Source organism: Triturus cristatus, chromosome 6, assembly GCF_964204655.1.
Source record: "Triturus cristatus chromosome 6, aTriCri1.1, whole genome shotgun sequence".
Lineage (NCBI taxonomy): Eukaryota > Metazoa > Chordata > Amphibia > Caudata > Salamandridae > Triturus > Triturus cristatus.
In genome coordinates, this window is record NC_140589.1 from 1,275,879,678 (window position 1) to 1,275,906,858 (window position 27,181).

Genomic DNA, 27,181 nt, shown 5'->3' on the forward strand with positions numbered 1-27,181 from the left:
GTACAAGGCCTCTACGCATGAATGTACCAAATGTTGTTCAATCTTTATCCACTGGGCGGCAGGGCTATCTACATATCAATAACATTGCTAATCTATACGTACATCACAAGAATGCATTTTATTATAAATAAATAGCATCTCACAGGATTAGCAGGGGAGGCACTTCACCTGACACCGATGGTCCCTGCATGCTCAGACTTCACCACGCAGCAGTCTGACATCTTTGCAAGGGGTGTTCATTTTGTGACCAGGACGGGGTCCCACATTCTCTCCCACCAGGTAATGGGGTTGGATCATCCCTTGGGGAGATTCTTGGCTTCACACCTACACACACTCTAGTTACATACAGAGTGGGGTTTGCATAGTAAGAGTACGCCTGATTACTACCTTGTTTTAAATGCCTGCATATATACACTGTTAACACCATGGTAGAACTGTATCTACCTTTTAATCTTTTGGTGCTTGAAATCACTTTCATCGACTTCTGTTTACTGATTATCACAGCAAATGTATTTTATATAAGAATAACGTTGGTTCAATAAATATATTGAAAACGTCCTTGTGTGTATTCTGTGTATATTTCTCTGAGAACAAAAGAACACGAGTGACTGAGCAAGAGGTTCTTATCTGTTAGCACAATCCCTGTGGGGTCAGGTTTGTCATGCGCAGTGGTTGCCAGAAACCATTCACTCCCTGGTAGGGTTAGGGTGGTTATGGTGGCACTGTGAGCTAGCTAGTCTATAGGCCAACATATCCTCCGGGGGTGCTTGGAATCAGTCTAGGCACCTCACCCAAAGTTTGTGTTGTCAAACAAACATGCAGATCCTATGGATTAGTGGGAACTACACAACACAGGCACTCCATGGGTGCTGGTGTTGTTAGCGATGCTGCTAACAGCCAACCACCTACTCTTGTGCATACCCTATTCCAATAACAGTGGGAAATGATTCCAGTAATTCCTGGTAAACCTGGGCCATTGTTAAAGTGTTGAACATTGGTTACTGGTTGAGGGGGGTGAAACCTTAATGAAGCAGCAACCACAATCTCTGTCACAGTGAAACACAATCAAATCCCAAATTAACCTGTGCTTATCCCTCTGTATATTGGCACAAAAGCAGTCAGGCTTCATTTAGAGGCAAAGTGTAAAGTATTTATGAAGCACTTCAGACAGTAATAAAGTGAAAAAATAAAAGAATATATCCCACACGAATTTAGAAAGACTGAGCAAAATGTAATAAATTATTTGACAGCAAAATTAGAAAAATCCAATCAGCAGAATTGGAGATATCCATTTGTAAGTATTTCAGGATAAGCAAAGTGCCTAAAAGTGCAAAAAGCTACTCATGGGACTGGAGCTGTGCTAGACTGGGTGAAAGTCGTAATTTCAGGCCAACCGCGTTGGAGCACGGGCTAGATACAGGGACCAGGCTAGTCCCGATAGTCCCACTGAAAGAGTTACCTTCAAAGTCCTGTCCCACAAGTGAAGGGGCCATGAGGAGAAGCCTGGCCATTGTGGACGGTTTTTGCTGTACAATGAAGATCCTGGTTGGCGTTGTGAACTTTTATTACTGGACCTTCGTGTTGGCAGTCACCTCAAGCTGATGATGCTGTAGCGTGAATAGTCGGGTTCCCCGGAATTTCGTGTTGGCGGGTGGCACAGACTGCAAGGTCTTGGCGCTAATGGGCTCATTCACATTTGTGAAGAGCCCAAAACTTCAGGATTTCTCCTTTTTTTGGAGAGGAGCTCAGCTGATGCCACACCAAGGGTCCAGGACCTGCGGCTCACCTTTTGGGTTTCAGGAACTCACTCCATCAGAGGCCAGAAGGGCTAAGGCTGGTCCAATTGACGGAAAAGTTCCAGGCAGCAGGTCAGCTGAGCAGCTGCAGGAAGCCTCTTGACCTTGTCATCTCCCTGTAACTCAAACAAGAGATCAGTCAGCTGAACCTTGGGAGGAAGCGTGCAGGTCCAGTCTTCTTTCTCAGCAAGCAGGGTAAGATGCATCATAGCAGCAGAGTAGCTGGGACGTCTTTCTTCCAGCAAAGTAGCACAGGAGTCCATCTTATGTAGTATACACTATCCCAGGAGTGTACTGAGTGTACTGAAGAGCTGGGTCTGAGGTTATAATAATTATATGTGGTCCCCAACCTGAATTAGGAGAAGGTTCTGGAGGTTCCCCCTTGAATTTCTTGAAGCTCCCTACCTTCCCTGCCCTAGCTCCATTCTGGATGCATGAACAAGCAGTGGTGACAAGTTATTTTGTGTGAAGGCAGGTCACAGCCTATTCAGTTACAAGTGGAGCTGTGCCTAGCCCCGCCCTCTGCCATTTTGCCAGTTGATGGCTCAACCAGGCACACCTAATCTTTCTGTTATGTGGCTGTCTGGGAGGAATAAACAAAGTCCAACTGTCAACTGCGCTCAGTCATATGAACCAGGATCAGGCTGCAAGCATCAAATAGTTAGGACAGGGAAGTGGCATTTTCCAAACTGCCACTTAAATCCTGACTTTACCTTTCAAGAGGATAATTCATTACAATTTCTCAGACACCAAAGATGAAATGTTGACCTATTCTCAATCAAACTTTAGCACATATTAATTGTAATTAGGCAAACCAATGTTATCTTATAGGAGAGGTAGGTCTCACTGTAGTGGAAAACAAATTTAGGAGTAAGAGTTTTTGACTACCAGAGCATATAAAACTTAAAAGTACATATCCAACTTTTTAAATACCTTGCACCCTGACCTCTGGGATGTGCAGAGCTTACCATAAAGGTGAATTAGATATATTAAAAAGGGAGGACTGGGCCTAGCAAAAGTTTATTTTGCTGTGTCGAAATGTCAGTTTAAAACTGCAAACAGAGGCTACAACGGCAGGCCAGAGACAAGTTATAAAGGCTACTTACATGGGTGGCATACTCAGAGCTGCAGGTCCACTAATGGTTCTAATTTATAGGCTCTGGGTACATATAGTATCACTAAACTGGGCTAGTACAAGTAGATTAAGTATGCCAATTGGGTGTAAGCCAATGTTACCATATTTAAAGGAGAGAGCACAAGCACTTTAGCACTGGTTAGCTGTGGTAAAGTGATCAGTCCTAGGCCAGCAAAATATAAGTCAGCAAAACATGAGGCTGAAAGGCAAAAAAGTTGGGTGGAAACCACTCCAGAGATTTCATGCCCAATGTATAGTAAACCACAACATTCCATGTGCAGCATAGTTGTATAGTGTCCTAAGTGTCGCTTTTATTAGGTGAAAACAGAGGAGGAAGAACAATGGCTAAAAGACAGATGGAGAGACCAACAGCAAAATAAATACTAGTGAAAAACTATGTGAAATAAACATTAATAGAAGTTAATCCATAAGACACAGAGGGGAGGAAAAATCAAGAAGGTCGATATGGAAAAACTAACACCCAAATCTTTCCTAAAACATCAAAAACCCTCTTGCCGTGAAAACAAACAAAATAATGCATACACTCGACGTACAAGGTAAATAATTGGATATGTGATGAGTCAGTGTACTTTTAAGAGGTAAAACAGACCTTCATGCATTGCAGTGCAAGCACTCAACAGAACACCAAAAGATAGATACAACAAACAGCCAATAGCATGAAGTGAGAAGAAGTTCTGTTTTGAGTAGAATCAAAGACCACTCTCTTTATATTTAAGTTGATAACAAAATTGGCCTTGCAAATAGCTGGGCTGTCAAAACCAGACCTCAAAAGGTTGGGCTAGACAGATGGCGCATCCCCATAAAATATGCAAAAAATGTCCCTTAGTGGTTGGTAGGGTGTACGATGCTCTTCACCGTTGGGTCATTGATTGTTGATGGCCACAAATTGACATCTACTGCAACTGTTTTGTGGACTATTTGAAATGTATTTGATGGCACCATTCCATTTTCATTCCACAAACACAAAAAAAGAAGTGCAAAGTGTAATAAGTTGAACATTCATTGGCCTTTATGTTTCAAATCCTTGAACCCTTGATACCACACAATTTGTAAACAGTGGTTAACTTTTGCCTTGGGTTCCGCAGTGGCATAACAATAGTGCCCGCAGCCCCTGCGGTGGGGGGGGCCCGGAGTTCCAGGGGTTCCCCACCGGCACTGCTCATGGGTGGGCCTGAGATCTCCTGACTGGGTCCTCGAGCGCCCTCTTCATGCACTTTGCAGGGCCCCCCGCACGTTTTGTTACACCGCTGGGATTCAGGTACAGAAAGGAAATCCAAAAGCCTGTCAAAAACTTCCTTTCATGTCTGGTGTCTTGCCTGTGTTAGACCTGTACAATTCCCCCACCCAAGTAGAGGCATTCACAGGGGAAACTCATTCTTTGCTCATTGTAAAATCAAATGCATCATCAAGTGTGCCACCACAATAAATTCTACTGCCTTGCATTACTCTGCCCAAGGGAGGTGTTCCATGGGTGGAGCATGGGTGTTCTCACGCATCCACCTATGGATTCTGAAGCATTCCCAGATTTACCAATACTGGTAGACCTGGGAATGTGTTCAAACGCAACACCTTTCCTAGAGAGGTGCGACAAGGAAATATCTTTATTTTTCCTTGTTTTTCCTCATTCTATTAGTGCTGCATTCCAAGGCACACATGTGAAGAGGAAAAAGCCTTACAGCACAAAAACAATTCTGCCTGTAACACAGGCAACCATGCATGGTACAAGGGTTCCCTGCATTGGCACTAGGCAGCAGTTTGCGGACCAGTGCAGACAGAGAGCAGTAATGTACCATATATTGATGGATATAGTGCATTCCTGTCCTCTCCCTTTCACGCAACACAGTGCAGCATGGTGTCTTGTTGCGTTGTATGAAATAATGATGAATATCGTCCTTAGTCTCTGCTCTGATGCTGAGATGAAGAATCTGTTCACTCAGCCCACCCACCCTGTCGGAAGGTGCCCAGAGTAGACAAATGATGGTCACAGCTTTTCTTTCACCTTTTTTCCACTGTGTTGAGCGTAGGATTGTTCCTCTAGAACTCACAAATCACCTTTCCATTTAGGAATCAGGGAACAATGTTATTCAACACCATGATATAATCATTGTTGAGTGTAGTATGCTGTGCATACTTAACAGAATCTTCATCAAAGCCCTTGAGTTAGAAATGGGATTTCTGGTTGGCTAAGGCTTGCGCCAAAGCCAGGCAGAAACCACCACTCTAGTCAAGGCAAGGGAGTTACACGCTGAAGATAACCCCTGCTCACCCCATTGGTAGCTTGGCACGAGTAGTCAGGCTTATCCCAGAGGCCATGTATAAAGCGTTTGCGCAACACACACACAGCAGCAACAAACTAGGCACACCACAAAGAAACTCCACACAAGGTTATATAAAAAATAGCCTTTGTATTAAAGTCAAAGTCAAAGTCAAAGTTTGCTTTATTCGGTTAAAATTTTAAAACCATCAAAGCACAGAACAATAATTCTATGTACAGGCAAATGCAATTACAAAAGATATTTTAACACACAAAAAATAAATACAAAACAATTTGGCGCTAAATACAATGACAGTATGTCTTTCAATTAATTCAGTAATATTACAATCTAAAAATCATTTCTCCTTAAAAATTCCATCTTCAACAGTTTGTTAAGCACAATACTCCTTGGGAAATGAGGGGAATAACTAAATAAACTGAGCCCTATTTCTAGATCTTAAAGCACCCACGATGAAGCTCGCAACCCCAAAACAAATCAAAGGAGACTCCAACATTTGTAAATAGGCCAACGCAGGCCTTACTTGCTCAAATTGACGATTCTTGAAAATCGGAAGAATATATTTTTTACGCTGAGAAGAGTAAAATTTACAAAAAAATATCATGTGCAACATGTTTTGTTCAGAGATGTTGTCACAAGGACAAGGCCCCAAAGTTCCCTCTTTGAAGAAGCCTTTGGGGTAGGCCAATAGCCAAGGGAGCATACCATGCTTAAACCTTATTAGCAAAAACATATGGAAAGGTTTGTTAATGTAGGTTAAGTAAGGCTGGATCTCGCCACCTGAACTCAACATAACAAACCTCCTAACTGTCGGTTTCCCCAACTCATCTCCTTCCCTTGACGACATTGCTCTTGTCAAAAATTGGGTCTTAAGGGCCTTGATTTGCTCTTTACTCAGCGCACAAGGACTGGTAAACAGTTCAAGACAGCCAAGCGACTTCAAGTTATTTTTAATATAACAGATCCATGGGATAGACATAGCTTCATCTAGGGACAAGCAATCTTGAATAATTTGTTGGTTTAGATTTGGAGGCTGCTGCGCCCAAACCCTCAACCAGCCTAGTAACGGTGCCACAGATATTTGGTCAGCAAGATATCCCACCCCCAGATCCTCATGTATATTAAAAGTTGGTGCAGAAGGGGGAAGAGACAACAATTTCCTGAAAAAAGTATTTTCTACTGCTTGGATGTCAGGAGAGGCCTTATAACCCCAGACCTCACTACCATATAGGGCCATGGGAATACACTTAGCTCTATAGATTTTTATTAGAGCAGGGAGTGGTTTACACCCCAAGCGCTTTGCAAAGCCCAACAGAGCGCCTGTAGCTCTAGCAAGGTTATTCTTTTTCTGAGCACGTTGCATGACCCAAGAAATTCTGTCGTCAAATACGACCCCTAAATATGGGAAGGTCTGCACTTTTGTTAATTCCTGCCCATTACAGAAAAATTTCACCCTTTTCGCCCTCCCCGTACCTATTGACATGGAATGTGATTTTTTAAAATTTATTAATAAGTCTAAAGAGACCATAAAATCATAGAATCCATTTAAAAGAGCTTGTAAACCTCTCGCGGTTCTAGACAACAGAACAGTGTCGTCCGCATATAGTAATGCGGGGATCATTTTAGAGCCGGCTTTGGGAATGTCTTTACTAACCGAAGTTAAAACCACACCCAGATTGTTGATGTAAAGCGAGAAAAGTAGGGGGGCAAGAATACACCCCTGTCTTACTCCACGCTTTACCTGCCAAGCATCTGTCTGACTCCCGTCTTCACTATAGTGGACAACTGCGGTAGTGTCCTCGTGGATAACAGCCAAGAAGGAAATCAGTACCGGATCAAGCCCCAAGGCGGCTAATAAGGCCCATAATTTTTGCCGATTTACAAGGTCGAAAGCAGTGGACAAATCCATAAAAGCTAAATGGAGGTCCCCCTGCTTAGCGACCGTGTATTTCCCAATAATGAGATGTAAGTTAAGGCATTGGCCTACAGTACCCCTTCCTTGTCTGAACCCATATTGTAGGTCAGAAATTATGGATTTCTCCTCCAACCACACTGTTAAACGAGCAAGGACAACTTTACCCATTACTTTCATGGCAGAATCCAAGAGAGAAATGGGCCGGTAACAAACCGGATCTTCTCTTGAACCTTTTTTAAAAAGAGGGACAATAACAGCTTTGCCTCCTTATTTAGGAGCACCGGCCTCAGAAGCAGCATTAAAAACACGAGTTAAAAGTTTAGCCCAAAACCTTGAGTCCGCCCTATAAAGGTCCGCGGGGACTCCATCCGGTCCTGGGGCTTTGCCTATTGCCATAGCCTCAATGGCCTCCAAGACCTCTTCCTCCTTAAAAAGGATTCTTGAAGCTAATGTGTTATCCGCATAATTTACTGGATTAGGATCTTGAATCTCCGAGTAAAGACCGCTAAAATGGGCCACCCATCTGTCTGGCGAGATGAGACATTCTTTGTTAGTATTCTCCAGCTCATTAAAAAGAGGACTATTTATCACCTTCCAGAACTGGCTACTATTTTTCTGAATACTTGCGTCTGACAAATCATCCCATGCCTTATTTTTTAACTGGTTTTTCCTGTCCTTTATTGCTTTTTTGTAACCTCTTCTAGCCACTGCTATCTTACTAGGGTTATTACCGGGTTCTTTCAGTGCCGATAAGAGAACAGAGTGAGCACTAGAACAAGCATGGTCAAACCAGTTTTTGAATTTCTTGGGCCTTGGTTTCCCATGGCTGGTAAGATTCCCCACGACTTGTTTAGTAATTCTGTCAAAGGCACCCAGAATGACCCTCGGTTGTGCCACTGCCGAAAGACACAGGCTAAAATCCTCTTTTTTACTTTCATATAAATTATCAAGGAAATCGGCCGGGGTAATAACATCCCATCTCAATCGTCTACCCTGACTAGTAGACACTAGATTTGTGTTAGAGATCGGAGGTAAAGGAACATCTTTCCTCAATGCCTTAACTTTAATTTCCAGAGTATGTGGATTGTGATCACTTAAGGCATTTTGCGTAACACGAAAAGTACCCAGTAAGCTCAACATAATGCGTGATACAAAGATGTAGTCAATTGTAGTACAATGGCCTTGACCTGTAAACGTATGGACGGGAGCCTGCAACTCTTGAACAGGCATGTGTAAGTGATAGGTCGATACCATATTCTCTAAATATATCCCACCCTTAGAGTGTTCGAAATGGGTAGCCTCTTGTGGGCAAAACTCATGATGGTTATTTGCAAAACAATTAAGATGACATACATGAATATTAAAATCGCCAAAAAGTAAAAGCAAATAAGGTTTAACATTAATTGCGTCATACTCGTCCAAAAAACTGAACAGTGCTTTGAGATGCTCTAACTCATCCAACCTAGTGATTGAGTTATAAAAATTAACCACCAAGAATGATGGCAAATTAGCACATTCCATTTTCACCGCTAAAATATGAGGAGAATTGGTTACTAACAGCTCCATACTATATAGCAACTTTAGACTGAATAATAACAAAAGACCCCCTCGTGGTCTCCCCATGACAGAAGGCACAGCATATTTAACGAAGGACTGATACCCATCCAAGTAGTAAGGATCTGTAGCCTCCCATGTTTCTTGTAAAGCAATTATATGATAAGTGGAAAGAAAAGCCCTCCAATTTTGATCGCCTCGTTTAGAGCGAAGACCGGCAATGTTCCATGATAAAGCAGTAATAATATCTATTGCTGGAGTGCCTACTACACACACTTGCTCTTTTGATAAACAATTTTCCAAATTAAGTGAAAAAGGTAGTGGGTCAGCTTCTACTCCATTAGAAGGCAATTCAACACCTAAATTATCAAAATTAATGATAGGAGCTATTCCGCTCTTAACTACAGAAACTACCTCACGACGCCTCTGTGTGACTCTTGTGGCAACCTCTGTCTGTAAAGGTAAGTTTTTGCCTATTAACGCAGTGAAATTGACAGTATTAACCACAGCAGATGTCCTGGGAGATAAAATCCCAAAAGAATTGGAAGAAACTATACTGGAAACATCATTATGGGTATAGACTCCATCGACCCTGAGTCAGTCATTAACATCTAAAGTACTAAGGACTTCATATCTGTTACTTAATAGCAGTGATTTACTTGCAGGGACTTGCTGAAAGGGGCACTCTCTCAATCTGACAGGCCCCAAAAAGGGTGGTGGATAAAAAAAGCCCAATGGGAGAACATTAACGTAATCCTGTTGAATTCTAATAGACCCTGCTTGTCTTAAAATATGGTCAACTATATCGGGGGAGCTAAAGTTCACAACGACACAGTCACCCTTCAGAGTCTTATTGGACATACCCACCCAGGGGACCCTTCTCACCATTTTAAAACAATCAAAGAGGTGACTCCCCAAGACTGTCTTACCAGCCAAAAAGTGGAGGGCTTTATTTTTCAGGGAGGACCAATGCTCTTCCTTGCCATCACAAATTTTCGGGACATTGGCCAAAATAACCGTATATGGGCAGGCCTCTGGTGGCAAGTTTAATGGACGGTCCTTATGTGTAGGCTCCCCCCGAGTACTTCGTCTTTCAGTATGACCCCTCGGCCCTGGACTACCACCGTTGATTCCCCGAGCAGGTGGAAAGGGGATTATAGGGCCCACAACAGGAGTTGACATTGAGTCAACCAGTTCAGACACTCTAGAAGTGACTTCACTTAGGGGATGAAGATCAGAAGGAATAGGCCTTAACACCGGAGCACTTTTACCAGCAATATGACGTTCGATAAGAATAAGTCTATCGTCAATCTTACTGAGTCTGTCCAAGACTGGCGATATAATCGCCCTCAATCGCTCGTCCAACAGCTTAATCAAATCGGCTGAAATGTCCCTCATAATAGCTACGTCCCCATGGGCCCCAAGCTCAGTAAGCCCATTTCCCTTAGAAGGAGTTGCCTCAACCACTGAACTACCTCCCGGATGAACCAACCCTTGACCGGGATCTTTATTCCTAGGGTGTTTAGCATGTTGGCAATTTCCTTTGGGGGCATGGGTAGCTTTTCTCTTACCCTTGGGAACTTTAACAGGGGCTACAGAAGAGGTCTTTAACTGCCTAGTGCGTGAGGCTGGGGGAGAAAGAGAAGGACTAGAGACATTCATCGAAAATTGGGCACTGGTCTGGCAGGTCTCTAAAGCAGGCCCAGAAGAGGTAGAATGAGTAGCCTGCATGGGAACAACTGAATTAAGCTGGGTAAAAGGCTCTAGTGACAACCTTCTTTCCACAATTTCAATTTCTTTAGACACGGCATTTTCAGCTTTTTTTAAATAGGCGTCTAAGGTCCCTGACCCCCCCGCTGTAGAGCCCTTGTTACAGTTTTTCGCCATAGCGTAATCTGCCACTGATGACTTAATGCAATTGTTACCACATCTATCACACCATGAAATACCTTAACTGGGCAAACCTTAACAACTGACCCGGTATTGCAATAAATAATCCCAAAGTACGTGTGGTGCTGGTTGGAGGGGTGGCCCAGCTCAGCCTTGTCCAGCCCCGGACGGCCACAGACGGCCCGCCCTCTGCCCGGGCTCAGCCCGGCGCGTCCCGCGCGCGTCCCGCGACGCGGGAAGATCGACGGTCCTTTAAGCGCCTCCGGGCGCGTATGCAGCGCAAAGCACTGTGGGGGCTGTGGTCTCCGGCCGCGAATGGTGGTAGCAGCAGCGGCGAGGAGAAGGCACCCAGAAGCGACGGCAGCAAGCCCAACACCGGGGCGCCCGGGAAGAGTCACCAGCAGGTAGGCAAGTTTAAAAAGAACAGGGTTCCCGCTCTACAGAAGGAGCGACGGTCCTTTAAGCGCCTCCGGGCGCGTATGCAGCGCAAAGCACTGTGGGGGCTGTGGTCTCCGGCCGCGAATGGTGGTAGCAGCAGCGGCGAGGAGAAGGCACCCAGAAGCAACGGCAGCAAGCCCAACACCGGGGCGCCCGGGAAGAGTCACCAGCAGGTAGGCAAGTTTAAAAAGAACAGGGTTCCCGCTCTACAGGAAGAGCGACGGTCCTTTAAGCGCCTCCGGGCGCGTATGCAGCACAAAGCACTGTGGGGGCTGTGGTCTCCGGCCGCGAATGGTGGTAGCAGCAGCGGCGAGGAGAAGGCACCCAGAAGCGACGGCAGCAAGCCCAACACCGGGGCACCCGGGAAGAGTCACCAGCAGGTAGGCAAGTTTAAAAAGAATTGTATTATCATAAACACATAGAATAGTAATCACACAATATACACTGTGCCAACTGGCACTGGCAATATTCAAAGGGGATTATGTAAACCTGACAGGGTCAACTTCAACTGGACCACTGTCAGAACCATCACAAAGTGAACTCAGCAAATGTAGGACGTATAATAAACGTAGAATACTGGTACCATAATGACCTCAGCATTCTCATATTAGCATTAGACACCCTCCTAAGCATAAACACCTTACGCATTAGGCCTCACCCGCATAAACAAATTATGCCATAACCTCCTGAGCATAAACATCATTTTCAGCAGAAACTAGGGTGCATGAATCACATTTGGGCGCATCATACATAAATCACAATATACATACATCATTGTAGGCATAACATCACGCATGAATCACATTACGCCTAGACCTCATAGCCATATCTGTAGGCATAAAACACATTAGGCATAAACATCAGCAGTACACGCCTCAGGAGCAAACATCATCTTCCCCTAGGGCCTTGTGCCCTTCTGGTGCATACAGGTACCCAAATGACTCCCAGGCCAACTGGCCCTCTCTAGGGGGGCCCCATACCATTAGTCCAGAATGTCAGGGTGCACGGTAGGGACTTTCACTGGCCCTCTGGATGTGAATGCAGCAAACCCACAGCACACAATGCGCTGGGCCTGGGAGGCACTCACCCCCTCCTCAGAAACAGAAATGGCCCCTCCGTTGCAGTTGCCCGCTATGGCCGTGCAACTGAAAATCACAAAAGAAGCTCTGGCACCAACGTGGCCCCTGGACCCCCTCTGGGACCCTGAAACCAATGAGCCCAAAACATTGCAGATGTCCACTGCCAGGCCTGACAGCTGTAAGACCAGCATGGGCACTACAGTGCCCTTAGAGGGACCACAGGGGAGGGCAGGCACAAACAATGTGCCCCGATGCCCCCTCCAACAACTAGCTCACCAAATTGCCCCACCCACCGGGCTCTCCTGGAGGCTGGGCTCTCTGCCTCCTCTGGTCTCCTCGCTTCACTGGGGATTTTGGTGACATGCACCAGGAGAGCCTCCACTCCTTGGTGGCTCTATCCTCACTTGTGGCCTCGCTTCCCTCTGCCGGTGCAGCAACACACAGGACCGGAACCACTTCTTCGGGTGTCCTTGGACAGGTCTCACCTTCCGGCACCATGTGGACTGCTTTCCTCGCCGGCCGCCGGCATTACTCCTCCCAGCTTCCTGCTGGTGCGCAGCTTCTTCCTGCTTCCGGGGCCACTCCCGCCCACAGTCAGGCGGGGGTGCCTGGCTTCCGGTTTTTGCGGTGCTCCCTTCCACGGCGGCAATGCGGGGTGGGAGCCCACTCTGTAGCACCAAAAGCGGGGTGGGCACCTGCTTGTCACTGCCATAAGCGGGGTGGGCACCCGCCTTATGATAAACGGTAAGAAGCGGGGTAGGCTCCCGCCGCCACCGGCACCAGTGCCGGGTGGGCTCCCACCTAAGGAGGCATAATCCAGTGGCACTGGCAGGGCGGAGTGGGCTCCAGCTCTGCCACTAAAAATACCCACAAGGCAGGGCAGGTCCCTGCTGCACTTTAGAACCACTGTAGTGCGGGGTGGGCTCCGGCTCCGCAAACTGGCACGGGGGAATCCCTACACCGGGGATTCCCTCTAAAAATCCTTCACGCAGCCCAGCGCGCTGCACATGCCAGCTCCTCTCTCCTGACAAAATTAAATATAACGCTCACGCGGAACTAGATGCAGCAAAAGTCTTCCAGGTCCTGGAGGATTCAAAAGAAAAGCACTCCAAGGGCGCAAAGGCCCTCCAGTGTCCAGGGGCATAGCTGGGCCCAGGGAGGCCAGCACACAGGGCGCTCCAGCAGGGAGGCAAGCCCCCATGGCGGTTCCTCCCGGGCCCCCAGCAACAGCAAGCCCCCAGCAAGTCAAGAACTACCTCTTCATGGGGTCACAGCCCCTATACTTATGCCAACATTTCCTTTGTCTGTAGTGCAGGGCATAGGGGAACCAGATGCAACCGGTTCAGGGGGGATTTGGAGCACTTTGTTTTGCAAGCTCTTCTTCCCCCTTTGTCAGGTGGGGGCTAGGTGATCAGACACACCACAGGGGCCAGAGCCAGCATTGTACAGGGCAGGCACACTCCTATTCAGAGTCAGGGGATTACTCCTCCCACTACTCCCAGCACAGATGTCCGTTTCAGCCCAGCGCTGACTCACCCTGCCCCTCCTGGAGCCACACACACCTCCCGCCCCTGTCACTCACAAACCAGACATGCAATTCACATCAGGCAGGCAGACACATAGCACACAGAAATGCCAACTTCTAAAAGTGGCATTTCTCCCATAGTCATAATAAGTTTGCACACACCCTTGCGGAGCATTTATTCTCACAATTTCATACATACTAAACTCGACCACTTTGCTCCTCTCATACCATGAATTACCACAGACACACACAGATCAAGGAATCCCCAATGCATTCCTACGGGAGGGCACGCCAACCTCACCACACTTACACAGAGAGCACACTCACTTTACACTGGACCACAGCGCTAAAGTGCCCAGATGCCTAAAACCACCAACACCAGGTCACAGAAAAGGCAAAAAGGGGTGAACCTGCCAAAAAGGGCCAAGTCCAACACCTTGATATAATTAAACAGATTACACACCATGCGCACTTCTGTAAAACTTGTGAAACTGTGGCCATAGAAGAATTGCAATTTTCTATAGATCCATAAGCGGTAGAGTCCTGTAGTGAGTCTGTAAGGCCTATGACTTTCTTTGGGGTAAATGTAATATAATAGTTATTCATTCACATAAGCATGTGTGAAAAATATGAAGGGCCTTAGCAGAGCTGTGAAATAATAAACATTGGGTCATTAAGCATTTAAATTGCATTGCATTTTTGGACCTTATTTTTGAATGGTTAGCTAGTCATATAAAAACTCCTAAGAGGTAAGATCAGTTTCAAACAATCTTTTGATAAATCATGCTGTGGTTCTGCCCATGCAGTTACCTCTAGATTCATCATATGATAGGCTGTATAACTGATAAGCCATGGAGTGCCAAAGAGTAGTCACCTCTTCAACAACCATGGCCTGGGAAGAACATGAGTGACTTGGCTGTTGACAAGAGTAGCTTTAGACATGTAAACCTCTACCCACAACAGGTATGAAGGGAGAACACACTCACACTGTGGGTGGTGTAGTTCTCTATCTATGTTTATGAAGGTCGAACCTTCATTTTTCCGAGGTCCACGGAATCTCTGCAGTCATAAACTTGCTATTAACTACATGTTTGAGAATATCAAAACAAACATAAATTTACACAAAAGTGTAAGTTTACCTTTGTGACTCATACTCTAGAGCATTGTGAAGTTAAAGTTGGAAACAATGATCAAAGCTCACTCATTTATGTCATGTTGTAGAAGTGTTTTCCAATAATTTGAAAATAATAAAAAAAAAATTGGGTTATCATTATCAAGCTTTAGTTGACATGATAATGTCACAGCCACCTTGTAATGACATCCATTCAGAAAGTAAAGTGTACTTTTATTTTACGTGAATGAGCCTTTCCATACTTTTGTCTCTATGTGCTTTTCCATAAAAGAAAAATAAGCAAAACAAAAGCTCTGTTCATGGTGCCAGTGAATCAATAAAATAACAGTTTAAGGCCTTTTGGATGAGGCTCTTGCATGGACCATTAATTGCTTGAACGTGTTATTGTATTCGTTTGCTATGAAATGCAGCCATCTCATCTTATTTTTAGATTCACATTTTTATTATGAATATGCAGTAAAGTAGGTTTTTTCGAGATGAAACATTTGATCTATCTTATGTGTTCAAACAGTCATTGGGTTAGTTCAGATATATTTTTGTTAATCCAGCCCTATTATATATTTCATACCATGTGGAGTGTGTGACCTTTCTGCCGAACACTCTATAAAAGATGTTTTTGGGAAATGTGCCACATCTTTTGGCTTACTTCTTAGGGAGCAGAGTATTTCTCAATCTGTTCACTCACTTTATACTTCGACGTTTCCTACCTTCCTAACTGTGCAGACTCAGTGCTAGTCTGTCATTTGAGTTATACTTATGGGAAAATCCACGCTCACACCTTAGAAGAAGGTGTGCTGTCTGCTGTTTTTGCCCACAGAGGACGGAGGACTGCGCGCCAAGTGCCAAGGGCCGCCATTCCTGTATTAAGGCCGGGGGAGCCAGGAGACCACAATACCCAGCATCCTTTGCGGCCGCTGATGCCGCGTTTCGTGCCAAGAGGCGCTTAAAGGTCGCCCAGAGCTCCCGCAGCGCGGGAGTCCTTTTCTGCCAATTACCTGGTGTGCTGTGTGTTGTTTTTGCCCACAGAGGACGGAGGACTGCGCACCAAGCGCCGAGGGCCTCCATTTCTGTACTAACGCCGGGGGAGCCAGGAGACCACAATACCCAGCATCCTTTGCGGCCGCTGACGCCGCGTTTCACGCCAGGAGGCACTTAAAGGTTGCCCAGGGCTCCCGCAGCGCGGGAGTCCTTTTCGGCCAATTACCTGGTGTGCTGTCTGCTGTCTGCTGTTTTTGCCCACAGAGGACGGAGGCGCTTAAAGGTCGCCCAGGGCTCCCGCAGCGTGGCCACGCGTGGGCCAGGGCGGACCCGTCCGCGCCCGTCAAAGGCCGGAGGAGGCCTGGGCAGGGCCACCCCCGTGTATTCATATTTGGGACAATTTGAAAGAAACGAATGGAAGACTCTGAGAGGTAAAAGCGGACTGATTTGTGTATATTGTGGTCAAGCCCCGTCTTGATAGGAGGACTGTCCGGGGCTTGGAGTTAGAACACACCAGTCGATTAACCGACCCGGAGTCAGTGCCTTTGTAGATTTTAGCCTAGTCGTTAGTGCTCTGTGCAGTGTCTGATTGGGCTAGGCTAGGTTCTAAAGTATATTTAGGTTGTTGTTTAATTTAAACAATTACCAGTATGAGTAAGCGGAAGGCGACACCTGCAGGGGTAGGGAGGGTGGTAAAGGGGACTCTTGATGCATTTCTGCTGAGAGCGGAATCACTGCTAGTTCATGAAATCCAACTCACAGAAAAAAGATTGTCGCTAGACACACTTCTAGATCATAAGCGATCTTCTATGGGTGCTATAGCCAGGTCTAAATACCCAAATAAAGGTATTCATCAATGCCAAGCGAAAGAAGACTGTAGTAACTGTGCTAGTGCCATAGTTCACGTGCCCTTCATGGCACAGGAGGTTGGCTCACCCACTTTTCATGTTGATATGCCCATCACTGATTTAGATCAGTCCCAGATTATCGTTGAAGAGGCGGAGGGGTATTCTAACCCAACCGCACAATTGACTGATGGGAGAGAACTGGGGGGAGTAGAGTTGGCAGTACCCAGGGCCAAATTAGGTACAGGGACCACGGCCAGGGAGGGTGGAGAGGTGGTCACAAGATCAAAGGGAGCTATAAAAGCTGTAGGCAACCAACAGTTGGTATCACCGTCAGCTGACATAAGGAATCGGGGTACAAGATCGGGGGGGAGGGGGCGCACCCACCAAGACCTAAGCCAAAACAGAGGGGTGTGGTAAAGAAGAGTGGGGCCAAAACCTCAGTGGGACCCACAGATAGTGCACATTGTTCAAACTGTGGGAAGAGTGAGGTTGATCAGGGAGCGGAACAGCCATTATAGCCTAAGCTAGAGTTGCTCTTTGTCACTCACTTGGGGCCGGTGTTGGATAAAATTAAGGCGATTGAGGAAAAAATTTCCTTGTTTTGTGATCAGGACAGAAATGTGCCTAGTAGAATCATGGGGCTAGAAGAAGGGGTAGTAGAGGCCGCGCCACATCCAAAGCTAGTCATAAGTAATGACAGCCGGGGAGGGGGGATAAGTGAATGTGGGCAGTCTGTTAAAGTTAGTAAGGTCCACAACAAGGGCCCTTTGCCGGGAACATAGAGTGGGATTAATCAAGGCATAAGTAGAACTGGTCCAACCTATAAGTCTCACCTTGACACAGCCCAGAGGGCCACTGAGGGATGAAGGGCAACAGAAAATGATATAGGGCCAATATTGGCCGACCCTGTGCAGAGTACCCGTGGCCTACCAACACTGGATCTCCCGCCAGCATCATGCCCCTATACGGTGGTCTTAGTAGGGGTCCCGATTTGCGGGGATGATAGGGAAGAAACCCCGCGTACCCTAATTAATAAGACAGCCCATTGGTTAGCTACAAATATAGGTTTTAATATCGCACAACACAGGCATATCCTGATGGCAAGGAGGGTGGCCTGGATTGGAACCAGTAGGAAGAGCTTAGCGGGTGACTGTGTGATTTTAAATCTCAGACACCCAGAGCTAGTTAGAGACCTCCTCTATAACCAATCGAGGGGTCAATACTGAGGGGAGGGAGGGTCTAGTATCAGAATCCTCCCCCTGGCCTTTTTTTATAGGAATACGGTGCATAAGAATACGCAAGGTGACCATAGGCGGAACTGGGTTGCACCACAAGGGGAGGATTGGATAGCCCCACTAACTAACCGATATGCTCCTGTTAGAACCGGCGGTCTCTAGTTGGCAGAGGTATACACTTCTGACAAATAGGGACCTACCAACTCTAGTCAGGGCAAGGGGATTACACACTCAGATAACCCCTGCTACCCCCTTGGTAGCTTGGCAGAGCAGACAGGCTTATCTCAGAGGCAGTGTGTTAAGCATTTATGACCACATACAGTAATAAAGTGAATACACTACAGATGGACACGACACAGAAGTTATTATAAAAATAGTATTTTTATATAAGGCTTAGCACAAGACCAAATAACGACAAAAATATACCACAGTCTTAATAAATTCTCTTTGGAAGGAAAAATAATAGTTCAAGTAAGGTTTCTTCTTGGTAAATAGTTCTTTAGCAACAAAATTAAGTATTCTTCTGAGCACAGTTCTTTGGCAACAATGTAACCCCCACAGGAGTCACACGACGTCGAGTCTACAAGATTCCCAAGGTTCGGCATCGACCGCGAGGAGCGCTACGTCGAGCCTGGAGTTGCAACAGACCCCACAAGTACAGTACCTTGAGAAATGAAGAAAACGATGATCCACGGCGTCGAGATGTCGGCGTCGAGGGCGGCGTCGATCGTGCCTCGGATTCGGGTCGATCTGCAGCGGCGTCGAGGGATGTCGGGCCGGAGCAGCACTCACGGCGTCGAGAAGGGCGTCGAGTCGATGCGATCAGCAGCGGCGTCGGGACGGGGTCGCTTGGAGGTGGAGCCGATACTCACTCCTCACTGGCGTCGATACCGGCGTCGAGACGGGGTCACTTGGAACCGGGGCCGATACCCACTGCTCACTGGTGTTGCTGCTGGCGTCGATCGGGCCCGGCGGCCGGCGTCGAAGGCTCGGGACACTGGAGCCGTTACTCACGATGTCGAGCCGGATTCGGCGGAGTCGGCGGCGTCGAGACTGCAGATTTTCCCTTGTGTACTGGAAACAACACTTTCCAGCAATTCAGCAATTCAGTAGATGGTGAAGTCCTTTGGCCCTGTGACTTCAACAGGAGACTGGCACTCTTCCAGCCTTTGCGATTTCCTAGCAAGTGTTCAGAGAGTACACACCAAGTTCCTCTCTCCTTGTTCCTTGGCAAAAATAAAGAAGCAGCTTTCAGGTTCCTCCACAGCAAAACAGCACTCTGGCAGAAAGGGGAGGCAAGTCCTTAGATCAGCAAGCTTCTTGTCCTTGGTACAGGTTTCCTTGTCAGAAGTGATCTGAGTTCTTGGTTCAGGGGTCCTTCTCTTATACCCCTTTTCTCCTTTGTTCCCTTTGTCCAAGCAGGGAAATTCCCCCCATCTCAGGTTCGTTGTGGGTGTTGCCAGGCAGAGGCACCTGGCCTATTCACTGAGCAGGGCAGAGTCCTCAGCCGCCCAGCAGGAGGCGGAGCCAGTATTGTCACTGGCAGGAGCAGGGCTATCAGTCACCCAGCAGGAGGTGGAGCCAGTATTGTGTCAGGCAGGGCAGGCTACTCTTCCCTCACTCTATGTGTAAATGCCTCATTCACCCCACACTGACTCATTCAGACCTCTGGAGCCACCCAGCTCCTGACACACACACCAAACCAGCAGAGACCGGTGGATAGTTGGACAAGAAAATAGCCACTTTCTAAAAGAGCTATTTTCAAACATAGAATTTAAAAACCATCCATCCTAAAGGGTGTGTTATTAAATTCTGAGTTCAGGGATACTAAACTCGACCTGCTACCATGCTCCCTGAGTCAGATAGATTATAATGGAGTTAATAATCAGTCTGCCCAGTCTGGCCTATTGGAGGCAGGTAGCCCTTCAATAGTGAAAAACGAAAATGGCTGTAATTCACTATTAGGTCATGTCACACACATCAGGGCATGACCTACCTTTTACCAACAATGCACCCTGCCCTAGGGCCTACCATAGAGGTGTCTGAAATGTGGCAAAGTGAAGGTTTAGAGACTGGCAAGTGGGTTTCCTTGCCAAGTCGACATGGCAGTCAGGGACTGCACGCAGGCGCTGCGGTGGCAGGCCTGAGACACATTTTACAAGCTGCTTCTGTGGGTGGCACAACCAGTGCTGCAAGCCCACCAGCAGCAGTCAACTTACATGCCCTTAGCACACGCAGTGCACTAGACTAGGGACTGAACAGTAAGTCAACCAAGCCAATCATGGTAACACCAATCAATGTAACAATTTAACATAGGGAGCACTTGCACTGTGGCACTGATCAGCAGTGGCACAGTGCCCAAAGCAATAATCCAGCAAAAACATTGTACACAGAGGAGGCAAACAGAAGAAAATGGAGGAGAGACTCATGCCAATGATGCCAGGTCTAACAGCTCCTCTTCACTGTGCCTCAGCCCTGAACGAAATGGAATGACTGACAGGGAGGCTGTTATATGCGAAAGAAGTCATTCGGGAGGGGCTGTTTCATCTAGGAGGAAATGATGAGGAGGGTGACATACAGCTGGATGATTCCAACTCTACTGTGAGAGGTAGAGAGCCCGGCGGAAGGGGCCCAGGGGAAAATGAGGACATACTGGGTGAACTTCCTGCAATGCATACTAGGCCTACAATTGATATTGCAGGTAGCCAAACAGTGGGAGAGATTAAGATAATATCCTGGAACATTGCGGGTCTATTGTCAAAAATCAAAAACCATAATTGGCTAACTTATATAAAGAAACACCAGATAATCCTCCTACAAGAAACGTGGGAGGTACAAAGTAATGCCCAGGCAATAGAAGGATATAAAATGTTCTTTGTCCCAGCACGTAAGTCAACTTCGGGGCGGGCAAAAGGTGGGCTGACTATTTCTGTCGACCTAAGATTGCCAGGAAGATGGGATTAATTAAAATGGGCTTCGGTTTGTATACTGGGGGTTATGTACCGCAATAAAGGTCTTAATCTAACCTTCATTACCTTCTATAATGCGATTATCCCTGGACAACCCCTCTTATGTTTAACTGAATTGGGGGCCCGGCTGGCAGGAATGGAGGAGCAAAGGGCATCAAGTCCCCAGCTAGTATTAGCGGGGGACTTTAATTGTCACCAGTGCCCGTTTTTAAGAATGAAGGGGGGAACTGGTCGGCCTGCCCGATGGTAGAGGGGTGGCACTTGAATAATACAAGGGATGGAGGAGCGCTGAACAAGGTCTTAGGCAGGCATGCACTCACACACACCATGGATTTGATTGGTGCGGAGGGAAACAGTATGGTTACCCCAACCTTGGTTACCCCAACCTTCAAAGGTAGGGGAAAGAATTCTATAATTGATTTTATTTTTGTCACAATCACGTTAAAGTGTCAAGTCATAAGGTTCAAAATAGAGGTCAGTATTTTTAGTGACCACAACCCGCTGCTCTTATGTATTAGAGACCCAAACTTGGTAAACCAATTATGCCGAAGGGAGGCCGGAGGCATAATGAAAGCCATTGACCAGGGTAGGAGATTAAGGTGGGTCAACATTGACAGCGAAGTATTTTACAGAACCTTACTAACACAGGATGAATCCGATGTCTTGAAGTGTCTGGACCTAGAAATCGAGGGGGTAGAACTGATCAGGGGATTTGAAGGCGGTGCCCCACAAATTGATGGTTTACTTAGGGGTAGGAAGATTAAAAGGGACCATAGTAACCCCGGGTGGTTTGACCATGACTGCACCTTCGCCCTGAGAGAATTTAAGTTAGTGCTGAAATGTGTACCCAAAGATGGGATGAAGGTGTCGAGGTGCAGAGCACGGTATAATAAGACACTGAAATGCCGTAAGACCGCACTGCAGAATCAGGCACGGGAAAACCTGAGAGAAGCAGCCGAGACAAAGGACTCGACTGCCTTTTGGAAAGTCATCAATGAACCATGTTTTCAGGATTTAAATAAACCCAAGTTGGCCTGTCATTTTCTTCCAGAAACCTGGCTTGAGCACTATCGGGGCCTTTATAACTATGGTACTACTGCTGATTTGATCACAGCAGAATCGGAAAGTGTGAGTCCATCGCAGATTATCTTTTCCCTAGGAGAGATAAAGGCGGGGATCGATGGGCTGACACGTAATAAGGCACCGGGCCCTGACGGGATTCCCCCAGACCTCTTCCTGAGCCAGAAAGAACTTTGGGCGCCCATATTGACCAGGGTAATAAACACCACAGTGGAGACAACAATGCCAGCGTCCTGGTCTACGGCCACAATAGTCCCCATATTTAAGAAAGGGAATAGAAATAGCCCACATTGTTATCGGCCCATTTCACTTATCGATGTTACCATGAAAGTTTTAGGTAGGGCCATTCTTAACCGATTGCTGGACTGGGCGGAAGAATATGAGATTATCACGGATACCCAGTATGGGTTTAGGCATGGGCGCTCCACTACAGATCAATGTCTCAATTTATATCTCCTGGCAGCCAAGTACACTGTGGCCAGTGAGGGGACAGTGTACTTGGCTTTCATGGATCTCACGGCGGCTCGGGTAAATCGAAAGAAATTGTGGGAATTATTGGGGGCTTTGGGAGTCGACCCAGGACTGGTACATATAAGTGCACTGCACCAGAATACCTCTGCACAGGTCAGATATGATGAGGAGGGAAATGTTACTGACCGATTCCCGTGTTCAAAAGGAGTGAGGCAGGGGTGTATTCTGGCCTCCTTCCTATTTACTCTTTATATAAATGGCTTAGCACAGGCGCTGGTAGCCTTAGGGGGTGGACTGCCCACAGATAGGAAGGAGAGGGATTCCCGTGTTATTGTATGCGGACGACGCTGTGCTTTTGGCTCGCACTGCGCGCGGATTGCAGCGCCTTATAGACGGCTTTGTCCAGTTTATGGATAATCTAGATTTGTCACCGAACCTTACTAAATCATATGTTATGGAGATAGGGAAAGGACCAACTAGGAAAACTAAGTACACAATAGGCACACATGGACTAGAGAAGGTCAAGTCATTTTCATATTTGGGGATCTTATTTGATAGTCGACTTAGCTTTAAAGACCTTGTGGAGGAGAAATGTCATACACTAATTAACTCCACAGGGGCAACAATGAATTTCGCAAAGAGGTTAGGTCGATGGTCCCCTGAGCAAATCCTGAACCTTTACAGTTCTGTAAGTTGTGCCAAAGTCCTATATGGTAGTGAGGTTTGGGGCTTTATAGACCTACATAAGTTACAAATAGAGGAAAATAAATACCTGAGGCGGGTATTGAAGGTCCCCCAGAGTACGTCTTCTTATGATGTTCATGAGGAACCGGGCATAGCCCATCTGTGCGACAGGTTGCAGTGGAAACCCCTTGCATGCTGGATCAAAATATGGACAAACCCAGAGGCGATGTTAAGCCAGCAGATAATATTGGACTGCATGTCCCGGACCCAGGGCCATAATATTCCGTGGCTCAAATATGTTAAGGAAAACCTGGTGGCCATGGGTCATGTTGAACATTTTATGCACCCAACAAAATTGTTATCTAAGGACAAGGGCCCCATTAAGTTAGAATTTTTATATAGAGTAAAATCTAATAGGGAAGATAGGGAGTTGATTAAGTTATCAGTGAGAACACACCAGCTAACGAAGTCATGTTTGGGCTTGAAACCTTATCTGTACCTTTTTTATAATCCCCAGGACAGATTTCTTATGACCCGCTTCAGGCTAAACTTGTTACATTATAAGTTGGCAGTTCCAGCAGGGTATATAACGTTCCTGGAGTCGAAGGGTCCTTGCGGCTGCGACCAACGGTCTCCGCAGGACACGCTTCATTTTGTCTTATTTTGTCCTTTTTATGCTCACCCTAGGTGATTATTTTTAAAAGATATTTTAAGAAACGCTAAGTTCAAACAAGCTAAGGTGGTCCTATTGTTCTTGAAATTGTCTGCAGAGCCTCTAACGCTTTTCTGTACAATCAATTTTCTAAGATTGGCAATGAGATTTACAACCAGCAGAGGGGAAGAATAAAGGTCTGTGTATTTACTATATGCCATTTTGAGAAAGGAAGGATATCCCTCAGGTATTGAAAATGGTTTATCGGTATCTTGATTCTTTAATTGCTCATTGTATTATATTGTGGAGGAATTATTTTTATTTTAGGACATTTTATGGTTGCTCCATGAGATGAACCTTGTGTGGAATCAATTATACTTTATGTATTATTGGTAAAAAGATTTTTAGCATGGTTTTAAAAAAAAAATAAAAAAATGTTTGAGATACCTTTTTAATACTGTACTTTTATGGTATTGTTTAATGCCGAATAACGTAATTTTGATTGATTGATTGATTGATTGATTGATTGATTGAGTTATACTTAGAGCTTTTTGCTAATTCTGTAGATGCAGACTCTGTGTCAGTCCTGTTCATGAACTATACTTTTGTTCTGCCTATTTACTTGCTTTGGAGTTTCGCCCTTATGGTAATCTTCTCACATTTGCAATATTTGATTCATTAGTGATGCTGATTTGAATTTTACTAACTAGTTACTTTTTGCTTTCTGCAATTATTCTAATTCGGAATGAACCTTTTTGGTTTAGATTTTGAATCTTCTCTTGTAATGGTTTAATATTAATTGGATAGAGCTTAGTCTAACGAACCCTCATTAGGTCTTACGAAAACTCAGACAGCCACCATACTGCACTACAAACATTTAATTATTTATTTACATTTATTACTATTCACGATGTCATATATGTCATATTACTTATCATTTAATCTGATCCTAGTCTCATTTCATGTCATATATTTTTTTGGCTATGTCATTGTAATGTTGCTGGAGGTCATCTGACGTGTTTTCCAGCACAGTCATCAATGCAGTGTTTAGTGTCTTTGAAACTTGAACAATCTGTAATGATGCTAGGTGCTCAGGCTATCAATGGATTTCCCCCAATAACTCTCAGGAGGCACTTAGGATTATGCAGAAGCCTTTATTCTTCCTTTAACTTGTTCTGCCGAGAGAGCGCCGGGCAACACGCTCCGATCGCCGTCTCTACTCGCGCGCTATCGCTCGCGCATGCGCAGTAGCGTCCAGATGGCCGCTACGCACATCGCCGTCCTCACGTAGTGCGCGCGTCAACTAGACCGCGACACTACACAATCCTATTTCTTTTTGTACATAAAATGTTCACAAGTATGTACGTGCCACTGGGTGTAAGCAGAAGATTACTCCAAACAGCTCACCCGCTACTTCACCTCAATTTGAACTGTACTTTTGGTTATCATCGCATTGGCGACTTGTGCCTTACTGACAAATATAGTGCCTCATTCTGCATTGGCCCTTCTCAGCACTGCCTAATTCAAGTGCCAAATTGAGCTAATTCCTGATGCCCTACTCTTGAATTCCCCTTCTGCTCTGCTCAGCCACAGCACATCCCATGTTTACATACTTGTCTGTACAGACTCCAGCCCTGCTCCGTACAACAAAGAGCCCTACCAGCTCCCACCTAGCACAGACCCTGCTCCCATTCCACATTCTGTAAGTAGAGTGTAAAACTCAGGTAAATCAGCTACTAAGCTCCTCCATATGAAGTCTGCTTTCTTCAGGTGTGCAAGAATGTTAGACGCCCGCATTTTGGATGCTGGAAGTTTTCAGACCATGCAAAGCATGTTATAGTGAAACAACAAGTCCAGAATGCAACAGTCTAAAAGGCCACATGTGGATGAAGATGCCACACATCAAAGGCAACTAATAGGGAGTTATAAATTATATCTGACTCCAATTAGTGGTGAATGTGTCAGCATGTAATGGCCCACTTCTCCTACCGTCCCTGCCAACGTGACACTGAAATAAGTCACGTATTTGTCTTGTAGGTGTAGATGGTAGTTTATTTCATAAGTTGATCAGACCACCCATTTCAAGGAGTGTCCTCTTGTCAGGCGATCGAACGGCAACTGATTCAAGCCATCCGAACGCACTCACAACAGTGCTCCATGCATGAGCTGTAGTTTAAATAAACATAGCAACATAACAATACATTAGGTATCACGCGCCAAACGTTCTTACATAGCGCGTGATACCAACTAAACATTAGGACTATAATATCTAACCCATTACAGACACCATTGACAGGTCGTCTTTTTTTTTATAGCCAACAGCACTTTGTTTACTGGAACTTGGTCTAGATTTGCAAACCTTTTGCGCTGGGTTTGCACAACAAAAGTGAAGCAAACCTGTACAAGAGGTTTTGTGTTGGATTTACTTTCCAGCGCAAAATGTGCTTTGCGCTGGAAAGTTGCCTAAAAGTCACTCAGCGCAGCACAGAGCAGGAATATCTTTTTAATATTTACATGAGTCCTTTAGCCAAAATTGTGGAGGCATTTGGCATACAAATTGTCACGTATGCCGATGACACCCAGCTGATTGTCTCCCTTAAAGACTCAGGACAGCCAGGAAGTAATCTCTCCAGATGCCTTGAGGAAATATTTGTCTGGATGAAAAAGTCCTGCCTCCAGCTAAATGGAGCAAAAACAGACCTTATGCTGCTGGAAAAACCTTTGCCTCCAGACATGCTGTTGGCATGGCCTAGTTGTATGGGAAACCCGCCTACTCCTAACAACCACATCAAGAGTTTGGGAGTGTGGCTGGATGCAAGACTAGACATGAAGACACAGGCTAACAAGGTAGCTGGGTGCTGTTTCGGGATACTGAAGACAGCACGAAAGATCCTGCCTCTTCTCCCGTTTCATGCAAGAAGTCTACTCCTCCAGGCACTGATTTTGTCACGTCTGGATTACGCTAATGCCCTATATTTAGGAGTCCCCCAGTCCACAATAGGCATACTACAGAAGGTCCAGAACTGTGCGGCAAGAATTCTCTTGCAAATTTCGCGGAGAGAATCAGCGAAAGGAGCAATTAGACAATTGCACTGGCTTCCTATTTCAGAAAGGATTATATTCAAGGCCCTCTGTGTCACGCACAAGATCATGGCCGCGAACGGCCCTCTAATCCTTCAAAGGATAGTCTCTCCATACCATCCTAGAAGGCACCTTCGCTCTGGAAATAAACGCCTGGCTATGGTCCCGAGAATTTACAGGTCCAGATGTGGAGGTCGCTGTTTCTCATATGTCGCTTCCAAGACATGGAACACCCTCCCAGACTCCATCCGTATGGAGGAGGAATACCTGCCCTTTCGGCGGCTTCTGAAGACGTATCTTTTTCCTACTGTCTAATTAATTTGCTTACTGGACGTCTGGTTCTTAGCGCTGGGAGGCCTTAGGGTAGCCATGCGCTCTATAAATGCCTCTTTCATTTCATTTCATTTCATTTCATTCATTTCATA